Source organism: Entelurus aequoreus, linkage group LG10 (genome assembly GCF_033978785.1).
Source record: "Entelurus aequoreus isolate RoL-2023_Sb linkage group LG10, RoL_Eaeq_v1.1, whole genome shotgun sequence".
Classification (NCBI taxonomy): domain Eukaryota; kingdom Metazoa; phylum Chordata; class Actinopteri; order Syngnathiformes; family Syngnathidae; genus Entelurus; species Entelurus aequoreus.
This window is the reverse complement of record NC_084740.1, coordinates 22,514,097-22,536,596: the sequence shown is the minus strand read 5'-3', so window position 1 is coordinate 22,536,596 and position 22,500 is coordinate 22,514,097. Positions and strand designations below refer to the sequence as shown.

At 37.1% G+C, this 22,500-nt stretch overlaps 1 protein-coding gene across 1 annotated transcript in view; it reads left to right on the top strand.

Moving 5' to 3' along the window:
* Positions 1-22,500, top strand: part of LOC133659127 (neurobeachin-like) — a 601,703-nt gene that overhangs the window by 373,465 nt on the left and 205,738 nt on the right. The window lies entirely within an intron of this gene.

The following is a 22,500-nucleotide window of genomic DNA, read 5'->3' as shown; positions in this document are numbered from 1 at the left end:
GATGTTATTCGTGTAGTTTGATAATTTTTCCTCGACTGATGAACTAACATCATGTGGTTTATTTTATACATATGTAGTATCTTAGTGGAAAATTTAAGCGAGTATGAAAATGTTGATAGGAAATATGTTAGGACTTAGTTTCGATTTTTTGACGTAAAACACCGCAAACGAAGAGCAGATTAATCTTCATGTGTGTCGTGGGTGCTATAATCATCTGCCCACTGACCCCAAGATCCTCGTCTGCGCCTCCCTCCTACACCCTTCGCCGCTTTTAAATCCCTGCCCGTCATGTGATCCAAGACCAGGCATTCTCGTGCACAAAGGGGGGGCGGTGTATATCGTTGCCGTGGCCCGGTAATCAAATGCCGCCGCGGAGGCCCCGTGATGAAATTAGGCGATGTTGCCTAAATAAGGGATGAAGGCTTCATAATTGCCAGTCGTGGAGATGTGAGGTGCCCGGTGCCAACTGTCAGAGGCGGGGCTAATGATGACAAATGTCTGCCTATGCAGATTGCTGCCTGTGGAGAAAAATGCACCGGCACTAATGAGAGGAAGCTTGTGTGTGCTCTTATTTAATGACCTGCATGGAGACCGACCACGCTGCCACGGAAACCACCCCAACAAGAGCCAACGTAAGGAACGTAAAGCCGCAGTATGTAAAAACCTCTTTACAAGTCATGTTGATGGTCGTGATGGGGTTAATCGAAGCTGTCTAATTGCCACGGCAACCGCATTACACCTAGGGCCTGATTTACTAAGATCTAAGTACCGTATTTTTCCAAGTATAAGTCGCTCCGGAGTATAAGTCGCACCGGAGTATAAGTCGCACCGGCCGAAAATGCATAATAAAGAAGGAAAAAAACATATATAAGTCGCACTGGAGTATAAATCACATTTTTGGGGGAAATTTGTTTGATAAAACCCACCAAGAATAGACATTTGAAAGGCAATTTAAAATAAATAAAGAATAGTGAACAACAGGCTGAATAAGTGTACGTTATATGACGCATAAATAACCAACTGAGAACGTGCCTGGTATGTTTACATAACTTTCATAGTTACTTGTTAAATGTATGTTGTAGAGATATATATATATATATATATATATATATTATATATATATATATATATATATATATATATATATATATATATATATATATGTATATGTACATACTTATATATGTATATGTATTTATATAACATAACATTTTTATATACTATTATTATTATTATTATTATTAAACATACAGTAAGTAATAAGAGGGGTGGGAGTACACAAGTTTTTACTTCTTCTCACTCCTTTTCGGATATGTTGACATTGTTTATTTTCATTTTTTGTTTCTTTTTGCTTTTTATTATTACTATTATTATTATTAGACTTAGACTTAGACAAACTTTAATGATCCACAAGGGAAATTGTTCAACACAGTAGCTCAGTTACAATGATGGAAAGTGTAAGGATGGAAAGGACAATGCAGGTATAAATAGACTAAAAAAGCTATTAAAAAAATCCAACATATATACGAATATATACATAATATGTGTACAGAATAATTTATATACAGATATATTATATTATGTTCTATAACATATATACAATATACACCAATGACCATGTACAATATTACAGTATATACAGTATATATGACAGCAGCAGCATAAAATAGAGAGTAGGTCTAGCAGGAAATAGAAGATAGACATTATAAACATTATAAACAAAGAAAAGTAGCTAACATGTCAGGTGTCCGGTAATAGGCAGATGTCATCTATTGCTGTATGGCGAGTGATTATACAGCTGGATGGAGTACGGAATGAAGGAGTTCTTGAATCAGTTTTTTTTATAGCTTTTTTTAGTCTATTTATACCTGCATTGTCCTTTCCATCCTTACACTTTCCATCATTGTAACTGAGCTACTGTGTTGAACAATTTCCCTTGTGGATCATTAAAGTTTGTCTAAGTCTGAGTCTAATTATTTTTATTATTATTATTATTGTTATTGTTTTTGTTATTCATTCTTGAATGGCTTTTTTGTTGTTTTTTTGCAAAATTAGTTTGTCTTTGTTTTGTCTACATATTCGAAATAAACATGAAAGAAAGAAAGAAAGAAATATTATGGTAAGAGTCATTCAAATAACTATAACATATAAAACATGCTATACGTTTACCAAACAATCTGTCACTCCTAATCGCTAAATCCCATGAAATCTTATACGTCTAGTCTCTTACGTGAATGAGCTAAATAATATTATTTGATATTTTATGGTAATGTGTTAATAATTCACACATAAGTCGCTCCTGAGTATAAGTCGCATCCCGGCCAAACTATGAAAAAAAACTGCGACTTATAGTCCGAAAAATACGGTACTAAAAAGCGAGGACAATCCATAAAATAGTGTCTACTGGTGTTGTCCCGATACCAACATGTTGGTACTTCGGTACCGGTGCTAAATTATTTTGATACTTTTCGATACTTTTCTAAATAACGGGGAACACGAAAAAATGGCAGTATTGGCTTTATTTTAACAAAAAATCTTAGGGTACATTAAACATATGTTTCTTATTGCAACTTTGTCCTTAAATAAAATAGTGACCATACAAGACAACTTATCTTTTAGTAGTAAGTAAGCAAACAAAGGCTCCTAATTTAATTTAAATCCCAGGTATTATTAATTTAGTCTGCTGACATATGCAGTAACATATTGTGTCATTTATCATTCTAATATTTTGTCAACATTATTAAGGACAAGTGGTAGAAAATGAATTATTAATCTACTTGTTCATTTACTGTTAATATCTGCTTACTTTCTCTTTTAACATGTTCTATCTACACTTCTGTTAAAATGTAATAATCACTTATTCTTCTGTTGCTTGATACTTCACATTAGTTTTGGATGATACCACAAATTTGGGTATCAATCCAATACCAAGTCGTTACAGGATCATACATTGGTCATATTCAAAGTCCTCATGTGTCCAGGGACATATTTCCTGAGTTTATAAACATAATTCACATTAAAAAAAAAACGAAAGAAGATGTTGTGATGCCAAAAAATATCGACGTAATGATAGTAGTATCGACTAGATACGCTACTGTACTCTGTATCATTACAGTGGATGTTAGGTGTAGATCCACCTAGCTACGTCGTCCTGAAGGGATGATACTTGTAAGAAACATATTTTATTTGTCGCCATGGAGACCAGGATTAGTGATTTAGAAGTAGCTAAAACACCGCTAGCTAGCTAGCAATGTCTTAAAGCACCTCTTCCTGAGGGCGTCTCAGTGTTATAACTTCACCTTTATCTCTAGTTTTTAAGCCAAAATGCGTCCGTTCTCCCTTTTCTGTCTACACGCTGTGTCTGTTTGTAAATACTCTGTGTGTATGCGCTACCGAACATGCTCCTCTGCTCGTAAACCAGCAATGGCACAATTTTGACGACGACGGGGGTGCGGGGGGGTGGTGGACCGGTGATTTTCAGAGGCAGTATAGTACCGAATATGATTAATTAGTATCGCGGTACTATACTAATACCGGTATACCGTACAACCCTAGTGTCTACTATTAGTGGGCATGTTGCATGTGATTTACTAAGACTGACAATTGAAAAGTTGGACAGACCGCCTTATTTAAATGAGGATTTTGCGTGTGCTACTCAGGGGCTTTCATTTATTTCATGCTGCTACCTGTGGCGTTTTGCTTTGTTTTAAAAAAAAAATGCAGGAGCTATCTACCACTTTATGTCCATTTTAACAGCAGTCGTGCAGTGCATTGACATTGACACTTTTGTTTCTTTCTTTTTTTTAACCGCTGAAGTTGCATGAGAGGAAACCTGCACTTATGTGCTCAAGATGCAAAAAATGCCTACTTCAATAAGTTTTTTTTTTATCATATAGCTTTATGTCAGTAATATATATTTTGTGAAAAAACACACGTCATTAAAAAATATTAAATGACACAAATGATTGGCAACACTAAATTGGCCCTAGTGTGTGAATGTGAGTGTGAATGTTGTCTGTCTATCTGTGTTGGCCCTGTGATGAGGTGGCGACTTGTCCAGGGTTTACCCCGCCTTCCGCCCGAATGCAGCTGAGATAGGCTCCAGCACCCCCCGCGACCCCAAAAGGGACAAGCGGTAGAAAATGAATGGATGGATGGACACAAAAACGCATACATTTAATTTGTTTAAATAAGTCCTTAAAGGGAAAATACACGTCTTTTTTTTTTTTTTGGATGATTTTAAAAAAATGCTTGCAAGACGCGGCTAATGGGAGTCACCGTTTTAGCCTTCAAAGCCCTCTAAAACAACTTCAAAACCCTCCATCAAAGTTTTGTATACACACTGCAAGTATATATAATAATGTAGTAACAGACACCTTCATACCAATATGTATCGTATTTTTCGGACTACAAGTCGCAGTTTTTTTCATAGTTTGGCCGGGGGTGCGACTTATACTCAGGAGCGACTTATGTGTGAAATTATTAACACATTACCCTAAAATATCATATAATATTATTTAGCTGATTCACGTAAGAGACTAGACGTATAAGATTTCATGGGATTTAGCGATTAGGAGTGACAGATTGTTTGGTAAACGTATAGCATGTTCTATATGTTATAGTTATTTGAATGACTCTTACCATAATATGTTACGTTAACATACCAGGCACGTTCTCAATTGGTTATTTATGCCTCGTATAACGTACACTTATTCAGCCTGTTGTTCACTATTCTTTTTTTATTTTAAATTGCCTTTCAAATGTCTATTCTTGGTGTTGGGTTTTCTCAAATAAATTTCCCTAAAAAATGTGATTTATATTCCAGTGCGACTTATATATATGTTTTTTTCCTTCTTTATTATGCATTTTCGGCCGGTGCGACTTATACTCCGGAGCGACTTATACTCGGAAAAATACGGTAATATGTTTTATATACACACTGCAAGTATATATATAATGTAGTAGCAGACACCTTCATAACAATGTAATATGTTTTATATACACACTGCAAGTATATATATAATATAGTAACAGACACCTTCATAACAATATGTAATATGTTTTATATACACACTGCAAGTCTATATATAATGTAGTAACATAACAACATGTAATATGTACAAAGAAAAATAGTTCCTCAGTGTTCACTCTTACAATAACAATGTCGCTACAGGTTACGGAACATAAATTAAGTATTGTTGGCGGTTTTTTAGATGCATTTTTAAAGTGATTTAAAGGTAGAATGGATTGCTGCCATTAGCTGCAATGCTAGCGATCTAAAATGAGCCGATTTTTATCAATTACAATGCAAAAAAATACAACTTTTGTCTTCTTGTCTCTCATAATGATTGTGAACTATGGGCAAAATTCCCCCCAAAAAGTGCAGTTCCCCTTTAAGTCCTCTAGCAGCTACAAAATTATAAAAAGATGTTGCTAAATAGACAATGTCTTATATTTTTTATTTATTGTAGGACGGAGCGTTCTCTGTCCATGGGGTGTCTGTGTCAGTTTGCGTGCCCTTTTTTAAATGTGCTAAACAGTGCTCACAAATTGGTGATGAGTGTTAATAAATCACATTGTGTGTGCTGTTTAATATATTTTCTCCTCCCAGTATTGGTGTTTTGATGATCAGCATGTTTTGCATTATAATGAAGACAACAATGCAAAATGGATTGCACACCTTATTTTGCTCACTTAATAGACGCAATCCACTTTGCACACGTTTTGTAGGTCACCGTTGTGTTTCTATCATGCTTGCACGTGTTTTAGTACACGCAAACTTTTTGTAAATCGGGCCCCTAATGTAGTGTGTTATGATGCTGGTGGACCAACCAGGACACTTCGCATCTTACTTTTCGTAAATTTTTGCTGCAGTTGTGCAGATTTTACGACACACGGATATAGCCACAAAAGTCAACTTAGTCGTATTGTTTTATTACACGGATTTGTTTACGGACATGCTGGCATTTAGCATGTATGCTTGTTGGAGCCCTTGAGCAAAAACAGAAAAAATTAAAGCTGCAAGCAGCGATGGACGGGACCGACTTTGACGGCACATAAAATCCAAACCGGAGCAGTAATTAAAACTCTTTCATCAACTTTTAATCACAAGGGTTCAATCTCTCTCCTGTGCTAGTTTGAAGCCGACACGACAAACGCGCTCAGAGGAGATAATGTTTGAAAAAAGGTGACCGGTTTTTACAAAACTTTTGTTTTGAAGGGGGAATTGCAAACTTCCTGTTGATTTTTGCTGGGGGTTGTCAATATATGAAATGTAGATCTAAGTGAGACCTACATAGAGGTGTTCATGTTTCATGTCTCTACGACATTCCTACTGGAAGTTACAGGCAGTTTTGTCTGTGTTTTCTTCCTAGGAGCAGTTTTGTCTGTGTTTTCTTCCTAGGGGGCGCTAGAGCGCAATTTTGAGTTTTGGGGTTGGGTTTTTTATTAGATCGCAATTTTTGCCAGTCCTGATGTGTGTGTCCAGTTTGGTGAGTTTTGAAGCATGTTAAGGGGGTCAAATTATAGCTCAAAGAGGCAAAAGTGACTGTTTTTACAAAACTTTTGTTTTGAAGGGGGAATTGCAAACTTCCTGTTGATTTTTGCTGAAGGATGTCAGTGTATGAAATCTAGGTCTAAGTGAGACTTACATAGAGGTTTTTGTTTCATGTCTCTCCGACATTCCTAGTGGGAGTTACAGGCAGTTTTGTCTGTGTTTTCTTCCTAGGGGGCGCTAGATTGCAATTTTGAGTTTTGGGGCTAGGTTTTTTGATTAGATCACAATTTTCGCCAGTCCTGATGTGTGTGTCAAATATGGTGAGTTTTGAAGCATGTTAAGGGGGTCAACTTACAGCTCAAAGAGGCGGCGGTATAAGAATAAAGATAAAGAATAAAGCCTTACAATTACAATAGGATTCTCTGTCCCAAAGGGACATTCGGGCCCTAAAAAGAACTATAGGGCTTGAAAGGGCATGTGATTTTGCAATGCATTGTGGGGCCGCGGTACCCGTTTTTGTTGGCCAAAGCTTTTGTTTACATTGCTGTACTGCGCCTTTGGTAATGTGAGAGAGAGCAACACACTGGATTAAAATAACATAATTTTTACAATTAATAACAAAAAACATCCTGTACCTTATTCCAAAGACTCTCTACCTCGAAAAAAGAGGTCAAGAATTAAAATTGTTGGAATTGATCCATATGAGCACGCCTAATGGACAAGAAATTTGAGAAAGCTGCCGCCACAAAGTTAAACTTGACTATATGTTGTCAAAGGAGTCAGTTTTTATACCGGTGAAGAATTTTAGGATGCAAAGTCTGTTAAGGCTCATTGTTCTTTATTCAATGTGCACATATTCACTGGCTTTCATCTCGTATGTGTCCAAGATGGAGTGAGGGTGGCCAGCCTCATTTTATTTACAGGTTTCCTGAGAAAAAAACAAGCCCATTATTACTTTTAAATACTTTGATCACTACGCTACCTCTCCGAAAATAATTGCCATTCACATTTGTGCTTACTCACGACTAAAAGTAGACTGACAACATACTTTTTTCCAAAATACTGTACGTTGTTTGTAGCCCATAGCTAGCTTGGCTGATGCTAACATCCTACTAAATGCTAGGTGTGAAACAGAATAAAACACGTTTTAAATCAAACTTACCAGTGTGAAAATGCCGTGAACACACCAACATGTTCCAGGGGATGGCGTTCAAAGTCATGTTTGATCATCTCAAAGCTGCTATTCAGGCTACTTTTTTTAATCTGCACCATGATTAGGCAAGGTTTTTTTGATTGGGTCATATAAGTGAATGCTGTGCTGTACTTCCTTACAAGCACAGTTAATAGTTGAGTTACTTTCGTTGGCCACAGAATGTTGACAAAATTTATAAGACAGTATTTGTGTAGGATATGAATACACCGCTCCAGGCTATATTGCCTATTGATCTCCTGCCGTCTTGCGGGCCAAATTGAAGACGCCAAAGCAGGAATGGATAATGAATGGATAATGGTTTGGCCTCATATAGTGTCCAGTACTATTGTAGTATTGATATTTGTAGTTAATTTGAGCCATTTTAATTCTTGAAAATGTGTAATTTAGGACACAAATATGTAAAAAAAAAAAAAAATGACAAGACTGCAAACTTTAAAGCTCAATATGTTGAAGGACTATATACTCTATGTGTATTATTAGTAGAGATGTCCGATAATATCGGACTGCCGATATTATCGGCCGATAAATGCTTTAAAATGTAATATCGGAAATTATCGGTATCTGTTTCAAAAAGTACAATTTATGACCTTTTAAAACGCCGCTATACAGAGCGGTACACGGATGCAGGGAGAAGTACAGAGCAGTTGCATACTTGCCAACCCTCCCGATTTTCCCGGGAGACTCCCGAATTTCAGCGCCCCTCCCGAAAATCTCCCGGGTCTACCATTCTCCCGAATTTCTCCCGATTTCCACCCAGACAACAATATTGGGGGCGTGCCTTTGCGTGCCGGCCCAGTCACATAATATCTACGGCTCTTCACACACACAAGGGAATGCAAGGCATACTTGGTCAACAGCCATACAGGTCACACTGAGGGTGACCGTATAAACAACTTTAACACTGTTACAAATATGCGCCACACTGTGAAACCACACCAAACAAGAATGACAAACACATTTCGGGGGAACATCCGCACCGTAACACAACATAAACACAACAGAACAAATACCCAGAACCCCTTGCAGCACTAACTCTTCCGGGACGCTACAATATACACCCCCCCCCCCCCCCCAACTCAAACCCCCCCCCCCCCCCCCCAACTCAACTTCCAAGCTGCTGTTTTGAGGCATGTTAAAAAAAAGAATGCACTTTGTGTCTTCAATATTAATAAATATGGCAGTGCCATGTTGGCATTTTTTTCCATAACTTGAGTTTATTTATTTTGGAAAACCTTGTTACATTGTTTAATGCATCCAGCGGGGCATCACAACAAAATTAGGCATAATAATGTGTTAATTCCACGACTCTATATATCGGTATCGGTTTATATCGGAATTGGTAATTAAGAGTTGTACGGATATCGGCAAAAAAAGCCGTTATCGGACATGTCTAATTATTAGAGATTCTTCAATATCAATTCGCTAAGGGTTGAAGATGCACAGAAATTTAAATTATGTTTCCTTTTATACCAGGGGTGTCCAAACTTTTTCCACTGAGGGCCGCACACGGAAAAATTCAGGCATGTGGGGGCCATTTTGATATTTTTCATTTTCAAACCATAACAAAATATATGCATTTTTTATTTATTTTACCTTTAGGGGTCCCGGGGACCATAAAGGGTCTCAGTCATTAAAATGTTAAAAATAAGTCAGATTATTATTTTTTTTTAATTATTTAACGCTCACAGTAAATCTCTATATCAACTTCAAGTTGATATAAAGCAGGGGTCACCAACCTTTTTGAAACCAAGAGCTACTTCTTGGGTACTGATTAATGCGAAGGGCTACCAGTTTGATAAACACTTAAATAAATTGCCAGAAATAGCCAATTTGCTCAATTTACCTTTAACTCTATGTTATTATTAATAATTAATTATATTTATCTTTGTGGAAACACTGATCATCTTAATGATTTCTCACAATAAATATATACTGTATAGGAACAGATAAATATCAATATGCAACACTTTATTTTTATATTTTCTCTAAGTGCACATTTTTCAAATTGAACATTTTTAAATGATCACTTTTAAGACAGTCTTGTGAAATCACAATATCCCATTTTAACTAGCTAGCCACTAACATTTTTTAACAAATCATGTATTACTTTGCACCATGTTTGTACAAATAACTCATGTAAAATACAAAAGTCAACTCTCAAATTTTTTAATAAATCATGTCACACATTGAACTGGACACCAAATCTGTTATCTGTTTCTTTGTCAGTTAGTGAAGACCAAGTCTTTAAAATATTTTCTTGGATTTTCAAATTGTATTTGAGTTTTGTCTCTCTTAGAATTAAAAATGTCGAGCAAAGCGAGACCAGCTTGCTAGTAAATAAATACAATTTAAAAAATAGAGGCAGCTCACTGGTAAGTGCTGCTATTTGAGCTATTTTTAGAACAGGCCAGCGGGCTACTCATCTGGTCCTTACGGGCTACCTGGTGCCCGCGGGCACCGCGTTGGTGACCCCTGATATAAAGTAATACAAATTTAAAAAAAATGTTTTATGGCTTTTCTGTCAAAAACAACTTAGCTTTTTTATAGTAAAACTGAAATATGCAGTATTTAGTAATTATAGCCCTAAAAGATCAATAATGCAGGACACCATTGATTTTAATTATTTCATATTTTTGAGTAATCACAGTGAAAAGATAAATAAAAAATCACTTAATATATTTGGGATCCAAAAGGTGCCCCACTCATAAAGTGATACATTTTGATTAGGTTTTTCTTTTACTTTCAACACTTAAGTTACGAGATCAACTTCAGATACATCTGTTGATTTTATGCTGGAACTATTATTTTGTTTGTTTTATGCGCTTTTGTCAAAGAAAACTTTGATGTTTTTATATGGCTACTACACAATATATGCCATATTTACCACATAAAACATTTTAAAGTGAAATATTTGAAGTAATTGGAGCCCTGAAAATAATTCATTATAACATGGATTTTTTTGTCTTTTTTTTTTTTTTTGAGCAATGGCGAAAAATGAAGAAAGACAAAAGAAAAAAAAACAGCCTGCATGGCAGCTTTTGTGTCAACATTGCAACTTTTTCTCGTTAGATTTCACCTCATTCCACTTTTTTTAATGTTCTTTTTTATTTTTAAAATAGTATTTCCAGAATGTGTGGCGGGCTGGTAAACAATTAGCTGCGGGCCGCAAATGGCCCCCGGGCCGCACTTTGGACACCCCTGTTTTATACACACACACACGATTACGAGTAAGCAGTAAAAAAATAAATAAATACATGCAAAAAAAGTAGGCATGGCTTTACACAATAAGTAATATGTACAATAAAACACAAATGATCAATATTGTTATTTTTAGCTTTCATTACTGATTGGCTGGCTGGGATAAATCAGGTGGTTCTATGGCTTTCTATTGAGCCATGTTGACTCACGATTAAGTTACCAAATGTGTTTCCTTGTCTGACAAAGGCCTAGCTAACAATAACTGATTGTAGTCCATGTCTGTAGTTTCCTCATTAGTCTCCCTCTCGGCTCTCTGGTTGTTAAAAAGGTATTTTGGAGTGGAGGCGGCAGTAAATCAGACCTTCCTGCTGGTGGTGACGTAATCCTCATGCTAATAAAAGAGCAAAGCAAGAGGAGCCATTGCAGGGCCACATTTCCCCAATTTGTTGCATGAATAGCTCTTGAAAGGGGGCTCCGTCGCCGCACAAAGGGCCTCTCGTCTTTGTTTGCTCTCGCCCCATCTGTGTCATCTGGTGGTCTGTGCAAGAGGGCGGCGTCCCGGGGCGCTGCCAGTTGTTTTATGGACTGTGCGGAGTGGTGCCGGGAGTTCATAAGTCGGGCCCGGCCCATTGTGTGGCGGGGCCAGCTGACGCGTGTGAATGGGCCGCGGCATATTGACAGATCATTTCCATTAATGGATCGGACCAGTCCGCCTTGTTTTGTGCCGTGATTTATGTCCGTGGTTTATCATCCGGAGAGCTCGGGGTTAACAGACGCCCTCGTCATGCGGGACCAGGACAGCACGCTTGAAGTGGCGTTGAAGCCTTTTGTCTTTTCATTTTAGTCATTAATGCCCTTAATTAGGTGACAATTAAAGGGATTAACTTAACTTTTTACACTTGTAAATAAAAAGCATGTTACTCTGAATTTTGAGAATATCTCCTTTTTGCCTTTTAGACTCCAAATGTGGTAGGTCAATTTCCACAAAATAGGGACACATTTTTAGGATTTGCATAAATATTATTTGCATTTAACGATTGATGGATGCCACGTTGATACATTTTGTACATTAACGATACTAAAACCGATACAGTATACGTCATTTGCTATATGTCACACTATGTCAGGGGTCGGCAACCCAAAATGTTGAAAGAGCCATATAGGTGAGGGCCGACATATGGGTTCTTCGAGCCATAGCAACCAGACTGGCGTTGAAAACAAACCGTTGCCATTACTCTTTAACCTGTCGACCTACGCTGGTTAAACCCGTCATTCTGCCTCCAAAATGCCGAAAAACTGTGTTGTTTTTGGTTGTGCTGACCACAACTGGAAACAGGGAAAACAAAGGTTGTATTTTGTTCTGCCAAAGCGTGATAAAAGCCCACAGAGACGAGACAAATGGCTCGCAGCTTTACACCGGGAAAACGAGGACGGTTCTCACTGGAGTCCCCCAAAGTCCCGAGTCGTGTGTTCGGATCACTTCGTTTCTGGTAAATATAAGGAACAAAAATCCACCTTCTTAACCACAACTTGGCTATACCGTCCGTGCTAACGTTGTACTTGTTGAATTTGTACCTTATAACGTTCGACAGCTGAAGTTGTTGTTGTACAAAAATAACATGCGGTATATACTATATAGTCTATAGCCTAGCTAGCTATTTTCGAAAACCGGTTTCGTTTAAATTTGCACTTAACAGTTGGGTTTTTAAAAAACAATAAACCCTATAATTTTCATGTTGCCATTTAATCAACTTTTCAAGACAGTTGCAAAATGCTGTCTGCAAGACTTTTCAATACAAAGACATATATTTTGTACATTATTCACCTGCTGTACTGTGCCTTCATAAGGCTACAACTTACAAGGACCGGGCTACTAGGGGTCAGTCTGCTTTCTTTTGGGGTTTTTTGCCGGACATTCCAGTATTATTTACCCATAATCTTGGTATTACTTTCCTTATTAGGTTATTTTGCCACCTCTCCCCTCTCTGTTTAAACTCTTCTTTGTTGTACTTAAACAATACATGTAGCCCTCAAATCTCTCAATATTTTATACACTAACACTTGATCTTGTTGTTGATAACTTCCGCGTCTCTTTCTTAGTAGTGCGCAGGCTAAGCTAACTAGCAAGCTAAGCTAAGCCTGAGAAGCTTTAAAGTTCACTGAGACGAGTCTGACGCAAATAACGCATTTTCGTTTTTTCACACGATATGCGAATAAGTAAAAATGCGTAAATGAAGGATTTAACGCCGACTTCCAAGCCACAACGCTCGTTAAATGCTTTTTCTGTCAATGCTGTGTTCGCTGTGAGCTGGTTTGTTTTCAACGAATTCCCGGTTGCTAGGGGATTGGTAGGCGGAAGTGACGTAGGTCCGCCCTCACATATTGGACCAAAAATACAAAAACAAATCTGTCTGGAGCCGCAAAAAATTAAAAGCCATATTACATACAGATAGTGTGTCATGAGATATACATTGGATTAAGATGACTTAAAGGAAAGTATATGACCTCAAATATACCTACAGATGAGGCATAATGACGCAATATGTACATATAGCTAGCCTAAATAGCATGTTAGCATCGATTAGCTTGGAGTAATGCAGTGACCAAATATGTCTGATTAGCACTCCACACAAGTCAATAACATCAACAAAACTCACCTTTGTGCATTCATGCACAACGTTAAAAGTCTGGTGGACAAAATGAGACAGAAAAAGAAGTGGCATAATGATAAAACACGTCCTAGAAAGTCGGAGAAAGTTATACATGTAAACAAACTACGGTGAGTTCAAGGACCGCCAAAATTAGTAGGACAAAACGGCGCTCGCCAAATACTCGAATCAGTGAAGCATGTTTAATATAAACAGTGTTCTTTATAACAATTAGGGAGGTTTGTGTCATGTTTGTCCTCCTATAGAAACCATATTAAAACCAAAAATATATTTTTTTCCCCTCATCTTTTTCCGTTTTTCATACATTTTTGTAAAAGCTCCACAGAGCCACTAGGGCGGCGCTGCATGCGGCTCTAGAGCCGCGAGTTGCCGACCCCTGCACTATGTGAACAGAACATCCACACGGCAGCTTTGTGTTGTCGTTAACAAACCATATTTTACGTAATTTTGCACTAAAATAAACATTTTCAAGCTTAAAAGTTGCCGAAATAAACTATGAATATCAATACCACGGAAGTATTGGCCACTCGACCAGACCAAAACAATAACACCGCGCTTTTCAGTATCGTGGCTCAGCCTCAGGCAACACTACTAACATTAGCAGGCTAACTTTTTAGCCGATCGCTAAGACTCATAACTTGGCGCTTTGTACATGCTAAATGTTAGCACTGTGACATTAGCGTGCTAATTTTTTCAGCCAATTTTGCACATTGCAAAAAGTCAGTGTTCAAAAACAAGAATAAAAAATACAAAAATTAGGGGTATTTTATTTGAACGAGCAAAATTATCCGCCAATAGAACAAGAACATTTGGCTTGTCAAGACTTTCCAAAACAAGTAAAATTAGCTAACCTCAAGGAACCCAAAAATACCTTAAAATAAGTATATACCGTATTTTTCGCACTATAAGTCGCAGTTTTTTTCATAGTTTGGCCGGGGGTACGACTTATACTCAGGAGCGACTTATGTGTGAAATTATTAACACATTACCATAAAATATCAAATAATATTATTTAGCTCATTCACGTAAGAGACTAGACGTATAAGATTTCATGGGATTTAGCAATTAGGAGTGACAGATTGTTTGGTAAACGTATAGCATGTTCTATATGTTGTAGTTATTTGAATGACTCTTACCATAATATGTTACGTTAACATACCAGGCACGTTCTCAGTTGGTTATTTATGCCTCATATAACGTACACTTATTCAGCCTGTTGTTCACTGTTCTTTATTTATTTTAAATTGCCTTTCAAATGTCTATTCTTGGTGTTGGCTTTTATCAAAGAAATTATTACTTTAAAAAAGTAGTTTTATACTTGTGAGTGTTGATGACACAGCTTTGCAACAGTTGATATTCTAGTTTCATGTTTTACTCAATATAGGTCATAAAATCTCAGCTACAAGCTGTCATATCTTACTGAGATCATTTAGGAACAAAACCATTAAAACAAGTAAAACACTAACATAAAATCTGCTCAGTGAGAAGAATTATCTTATCAGATAGAAAATAAGCAAATATCACCATTATTTCAATCAATCAATCAATCAATGTTTATTTATATAGCCCTAAATCACAAGTGTCTCAAAGGGCTGTACAAGCCACAACGACATCCTCGGTACAGAGCCTTGAGATATTTTATCTTACTTAGATTTCAGTTTTTGCAGTGCAGCCTTGGACTCATAACTTGGTACTGAGTACATGCTAAGTGTTAGCATGCTGACATTAGCATGCTAACTTATTTAACCAATTTTGCAGTCGAATGCCTCCGACTCATAACTTGGTACTTAACACATGCTAACTTTTTTTTGTTTAGCCAATCTTGCATCCGAACACCTCAAAGTCGTATAACTTGGTACTTGATACATGCTAACTTTTAGCATGTTAATTTTAGCATTCTAGCCTGCCAAACTTTTTAGCCAATTTTTACAGCCAAACATCTCCGTCATTTAACTCGGTGCTTGACACATGTTAATTATCAGCATGCTAAGGTTAGCATGTTAACTGGTTAAGCCAATTTTGCAGCCAAACACCTCAGGGTCATATAACATTGTGTTTGCACATGCTAACTTTTTTTTTTAGCAAATCTTACATGTGTACGCTTCATAGTCATGTGACTTGGTTCTTGACCCATTTTAATTGTTAGCATGCTAACGTTAGCATTTAAATTAGGCTTGCGTGTTGATTGCGCGTTGATTTAGCGTCTTTATCAGCCCTTCACACACACATTAACTAATCTTAACACTTACTAATAGAAAGCATGAAACTCCAATTATTCAACCTTTCCTCTTTTTACACCAACATATATATATTTTTTTAGATAAAAAAAAAACAAATAGATCTAAAAATAATAATAATCCCTACAAAATGTGTACATTCTGAAAGAAGTGCATTGCTGTTTTAACCCTGAAGTCTCCCGCCAGGAAAAAACACACACTCAGGACCTTCAGGACCCAAATGTAATCATAAATATTTAGATTTTGGTTGGCTTTAACACAAATCAAAACTACAGCTCCTGTTTTGATAGATAGATAGATAGATAGTACTTTATTTATTCCTTCAGGAGAGTTCCCTCAGGAAAATTAAAATTCCAGCAGCAGTGTACAGAATTGAGATCGAATTTAAAAAGTAAAAAATAAATAATTGGGGTATAAATGGAAACAAAATAGAAAAATATTACAATAAGAATAAAAATAAAAAGCAACAATGAGAATAAAAATACAACAGTAAAATAAGAATATAACAAGATAAACTAGGCAGTAGTGACCATGTTGTGAAAAATAATTGCACTGTTATTGTTTTGAGGCATGTTAAAACAAATAATGCACTTTGTGACTTCAATAATAAATATGGTAGTGCCATGTTGGCATTTTTTTCCATAACTTGAGTTGATTTATTTTGGAAAACCTTGTTACATTGTTTAATGCATCCAGCGGGGCATCACACCAAAATTAGGCATAATAATGTGTTAATTCCACGACTGTAAATATCGGTATCGGTTGATATCGGTATCAGTAATTAAGAGTTGGACAATATCGGAATATCGGATGTCGGCAAAAAGCCATTATCGGACATCTCTAATTTCATCTAATACAAATCTATACTTTAAAAATGGGTCTGGTGCTAAAACAGTGCCTGAACTACTTGAAAAAATTTAAAACATGCTAATTTTGATTTAAAAAAAATAAAAAAATAAACATTTTATTTCTGTGGCATTTTGTGACTTATAATTGAAATAATCCAATGATATAAATTAAATAACTAAGCAATACATTTAAAAAATAAGAAATAACATTTACAACAAATTGTCATAATTATTGCAGCATTACAAAAAATTACTTACTTGTTGTGTAACGATGATGCTCATAATTCCGTGGGTTCTTGAATGCAACCTTGCTCGCTGTAGCTGTTATTGGTGCATAACGAGGAAGTGCTGTGTTGTTGTTGTGGCTACTGGCTAGCCTAGCGCTGGAGTGCTAGCGATGTTAATGAGGGCAGCTCTTGGCTAGTTAAGGTTGTCAATAAAGTTTAAAAAGTGCGTCTTAAAAGGGGTGTGCTTCTTTCAGGACACTGCATGATTAGCAAGGTGTTACGTGTACGATATCGTCGCTAAACACTTGTTGCAGGTTGCTGAGTTTGCATTTATTTAGCATTAAAATGAAGATTTTTTTTTGTTCTAGCTTACATTGAAACCGGGTTTCTGTGGCCATCCCTAATAGGACATGTTCAAAAATGTGTATGAAAGCTGTGTGAAAAGCTTCAATGTTTTAAATGCATATAATATTCTTATAAATCACCTTCTATAGGGGGGTTTGGAACATAGCCCCTGTGATAATCGGGGAAATGCTGTATAACGTTTCTGTCATTTTTAAAATCCTTATGCCATTTTGTCTTAATAGCACACCTACTAAGCTAAATATAAATATTTGGAGTGACGTCGAAAATATATGTCAATGGATTTTATTGCGCTGTTTTTTGAGCAGTACTATTTTTTGGTACAAAAGCTCACACTTGATGGATATGTGTGGTCTTTACAAGATGATGACATAACAACTGCATTGCACCTTGCACTGCAAACATAGTTGACTCCTTTAAGACCTAAAAAGCAGGTGTTGATAAAAGCCTTCCCTGCTGTGAGAGGTTACATGATGTTGGTGGTGTGCAACCTCCTGTGCTAACAAAACTCCTAATAAAAATTAATTTTTTTCACATCTTTACTTACACCAATATGCCGTATTTTCCGGACTATGGAGCGCACCCACAACATTTTAGAAGGAAAAAAAATAAGTTTCCATTTATTAGCTGCACCGGGCTAAAAGTTGCAGATATATACGTTGTGAAAATAATTATTTACACAAATATTTTGTAAATGTTTATTTACATACCTTAATTGTTTCCAAACGGTGTCTGTCACGAGGCAGTAAAACGGTTGATCAAACAAAACAGGTGACGTCTTGGTGAATTTACTGAGGAATTTGTGAAATTGAAACAATACCAAAAAAATGCCGTTATAAGTTAATAATACTAGCACAGACACTTGTAAATGTATTAGCACTAGAGATGTCCGATAATGGCTTTTTTGCCGGCATCCGATATTCCGATATTGTCCAACTCTTAATTACCGATCCCGATATCAACCGATACCGATATATACAGTCGTGGAATTAACACATTATTATGCCTAATTTTGTTGTGATGCCCCCGCTGGATGCATTAAACAATGTAACAAGGTTTTCCAAAATAAATCAACTCAAGTTATGGAAAAAAAATTCCACCATGGCACTGCCATATTTATTATTGAAGTCACAAAGTGCATTATTTTTTTTAACATGCCTCAAAACAGCAGCTTGGAATTTGGGACATGCTCTCCCTGAGAGAGCATGAGGAGGTTGGGGGGGTAGGGAGTAGAGGGGGGTGTATATTGTAGCGCCCTGAAAGAGTTAGTGCTGCAAGGGGTTCTGGGTATTTGTTCTGTTGTGTTTATGTTGTGTTACAGTGCGGATGTTCTCCCGAAATGTGTATGTCATTTGGTGTGGGTTCACAGTGTGGCGCATATTTGTAACAGTGTTAAAGTTGTTTATACGTCCACCCTCAGTGTGACCTGTATGGCTGTTGACCAAGTATGCCTTGCATTCACTTTATTGGCGCTCTGTACTTCTCCCTACGTCCGTGCACACAGCGGCGTTTTAAAAAGTCATAAATTATAATTTTTCAAACTGATAACGATAATTTCCGATATCACATTTTAAAGCGTTTATCGGATGATAATATCGGCAGTCCGATATTATCGGACATCTCTAATTAGCACATTTGCTAATGCTAACGATGCTCGCTTCATTGCATCACAATAGCACATACAAATATGCATGAAAAAACACTCCTACAGACATCACACATTGGATGGTTGAGTAATTAAGAATTGTGTTAGTTATATTGTAAAACTTACAAATGTTACTTGGAGTGATAAATGAAGAATCCATACAAGTAGAAACGCTATAGAAGGTTTTACTTTCAGTTCAAAGCATTGTAAATAATGTAAATAATTCAATGTATATACTCTGATGATTAACTTGTGTGATGACTGTATCATGCTGATAGTATATATTTGTACCATGAATTGATTAACGTGGACCCCGACTTAAACAAGTCGAAAAACTTATTCGGGTGTTACCATTTAGTGGTCAATTGTATGGAATATGTACTGTACTGTGCAATCTACTAACACAAGTTTCAATCAATCAATCAATCAATCAATCAAAACAAAATACATTTTCAACCCGCACCGCCTGCAGTAAGTAAACTGGTCCACAAGATGGCGCCATAGCACAAACAATTACGCACCTATTCAGCGTGACTGCTTGTGTTTAATAAAAACAATTGAACACAACATAGTATGGCCATTAGCAAGTAATCCATCAATTAGCCGCAGGGATCAAAGCGTAGGAAAAAAGTTGGGGCTTACAGTTTACAATAGTACCAATGAATACTGGTATCAATAAGGAATATCGCTAAAATCCTATAAGGATATACATGCCTACTCAAGACCTTTGGGAACCAAATGGATCTCTTCAAATAAGTACATTTATTTTTTTTCAACCTTCCAAAATAAAAAAAAATCCAGTTTGAGTTTATGACAGAGAGTTTCGATGTCGTACTAATTTATCTGGGACAATTGTCTCCGCCGGTTCTTCATTTTGCTGTTTGCGTGCGCCATGAGCTCGTTCCCAATCACAACCTCACCGCCGCATTCGCCGCACCCATCTCCTCGCTACCATTTTTAGGCCGGCGTCGCCCTCCCCTCCAGGAGGCGAGGTGAAATAGAGAGGAAGCGAAAGGAGGGGAGGTTCACCATCACCCCCCCACGCACACACGCACACACACACACACACACACCCAGGAGGATGCGAGACAAAGATGGCAGCATGAGACATTTTGTCTCCTTTCATTAGTTCTGGTGGTGCTGAGCTGTGCTTAATATTAGCCTGCCGCTTCCCCCCCTGGTTTTGACGCAGGAGAGGCCGTCGCCGTCAAATGCGGCCCACCTCATTTCCATCCTCCACGCTCACGCAGACATATGGGGCACGATGCCAATTGCTTATTTTATACGGTAATTAACAACACTCAGACCGTGTTAGATGTGCCTGGAGCGTGACATAGTTTACTTCACACATTTACATGCACACCCATATAAGGTCATCTATTTTAGGATCTCTGCAGTAACACCTTTTAATAATGGGAAGTTAGCGAAATCAGCGGTTTTCAAACTTTTTTTCCCCCCCTAAGTACCTTCACCATAATGACCCACTTTAAAACACAGTAGCGTAATGGACCTAAGTATTCATTGAGAACAAGGCAGAGGTTTTATTTAACGTGTTGAGTCGAGTTTGTGTTTATTTGGAACATGCATGCATACAACATGATGCATCACACTTTCCAGTTTCTCTATTCAACATGTTCGAAAAGGAGTAGGAAGAAGCAGAGCTTATTTAATCCGACCCCTTTGCCTTTTACATAGCAGTTGCTAAAACTTTTGTTCACTTCCTGTTCTCAATTTATTCACAATATACTCATAACTAATAACATTTAGAATAAATACTAGAGATGTCCGATATTATCGGCCGATAAATGCTTTAAAATGTAATATCGGAAATTATCGGTATCGGTTTCAAAAAGTAAAATTTATGACTTTTTAAAACGCCGCTGTGTACACGGACGTAGGGAGAAGTACAGAGCAACAATAAACCTTAAAGGCACTGCTTTTGCGTGCCGGTCCAATCACATAATATCTACGGCTTTTCACACACACACAAGTGAATGCAAGGCATACTTAGTCAACAGCCATACAGGTCACACTGAGGGTGGACGTACAAACAACTTTAACACTGTTACAAATATGCGCCACACCGTGAACCCACACCAAACAAGAATGACAAACACATTTCGGGAGAACATCCGCACCGTAACACAACATAAACACAACAGAACAAATACCCAGAACCCCTTGCAGCACTAACTCTTCCGGGACGCTACAATATACACCCCCCCATTATCCACTAACCTGCCCCCCCCCCCCCCCTCCCGACCCCGCCCACCTCATGTCCCAAATTCCAAGCTGCTGTTTTGAGGCATGTTAAAAAAAATAATGCACTTTGTGACTTCAATAATAAATATTTTGTTTTGGCATTTTTTTTTCCATAACTTGAGTTGATTTATTTTGGAAAACCTTGTTACATTGTTTAATGCATCCAGCGGGGCGTCACAACAAAATTAGGCATTATAATGTGTTAATTCCACGACTGTATATATATCGGTATCGGTTGATATCGGAATCGGTAATTAAGAGTTGGACAATATCGGATATCGGCAAAAAAGCCATTATCGGACATCTCTAGTTTGTTTGTATGTTTAGCACCTAGCAATGCTGCAGATGCTATTGTCACAATGAAACTCCATCCATCCAGCACTCGGCTTCTAAAACGTATTGCCCATTCTCTTTGTGTTCAGGCTCAAAAATATAAGTGAAGTGTGAAGTGAATTATATTCATACAGCGCTTTTCTCTCGTGACATTTCTGGATTAGTGATGTTTAAACTGTAATTTGGAGTGCATCTAATGTGGTGTAAAAATGTTCTGGTTTACATATCCATGGCCTGAATGGCTTTGTTTAAATAACGTGTGTGTGTGTGTATATGTGTGTGTGTGTGTGTGTGTGTGTGTTCTTGTATTCCTACCCTTCTTGAGACATCAACAAGGAAATGTACCTTCCATATGAGGACCGGTGAACAAGTTAGGACATAAATTATGGTCCCAATAAGGAAAACCATTGCATCTAATAGAGAATGTCTCATTTGGTGAAATCTATCAAAATTCGGGTGGTCCCAAAAAGGAGGAATTTTTTCAAATTGACTGTGTCGCTTTTAAAAGTGCTCCCCCTCTGGTCAACATATGAAATAACAAGTGTGTGTAAAAATGTGAAGTGCTCCCCCTCTGGTCAATATATGTAATAACAAGTATGTGAAAACATGTGAAGTGCTCCCCCTCTGGCCAACATATGTAATAACAAGTGTGTGTAAACATTTTTAAATGCGCCTCCTTTGGCCAAAATTGATTTAAAAAAATTATAAATTATGTATACAAAGACATACTGTAATAACTTGAAGTAAATAAAGAAGATTAAAAACCAATTACAAACAAAAAATTAACTAAAAGCAGTCTTTTTCTCACAATGTGTCGACTCCTTTCTTATAAAATTGGGAACAATTCCTCATATTCTTTCTGTTTCTGTAATATTGCAATATTTTCTCGTAAAATCATTACTTTTTTATGTAAAAGTAATCATTTTTCTTGCAAAATGGCGGCATTTGTCATATAAAATTCAGAATTGTATCACAATATTGCCAATTTTTTTTTGCTGTTCTTGTAAAA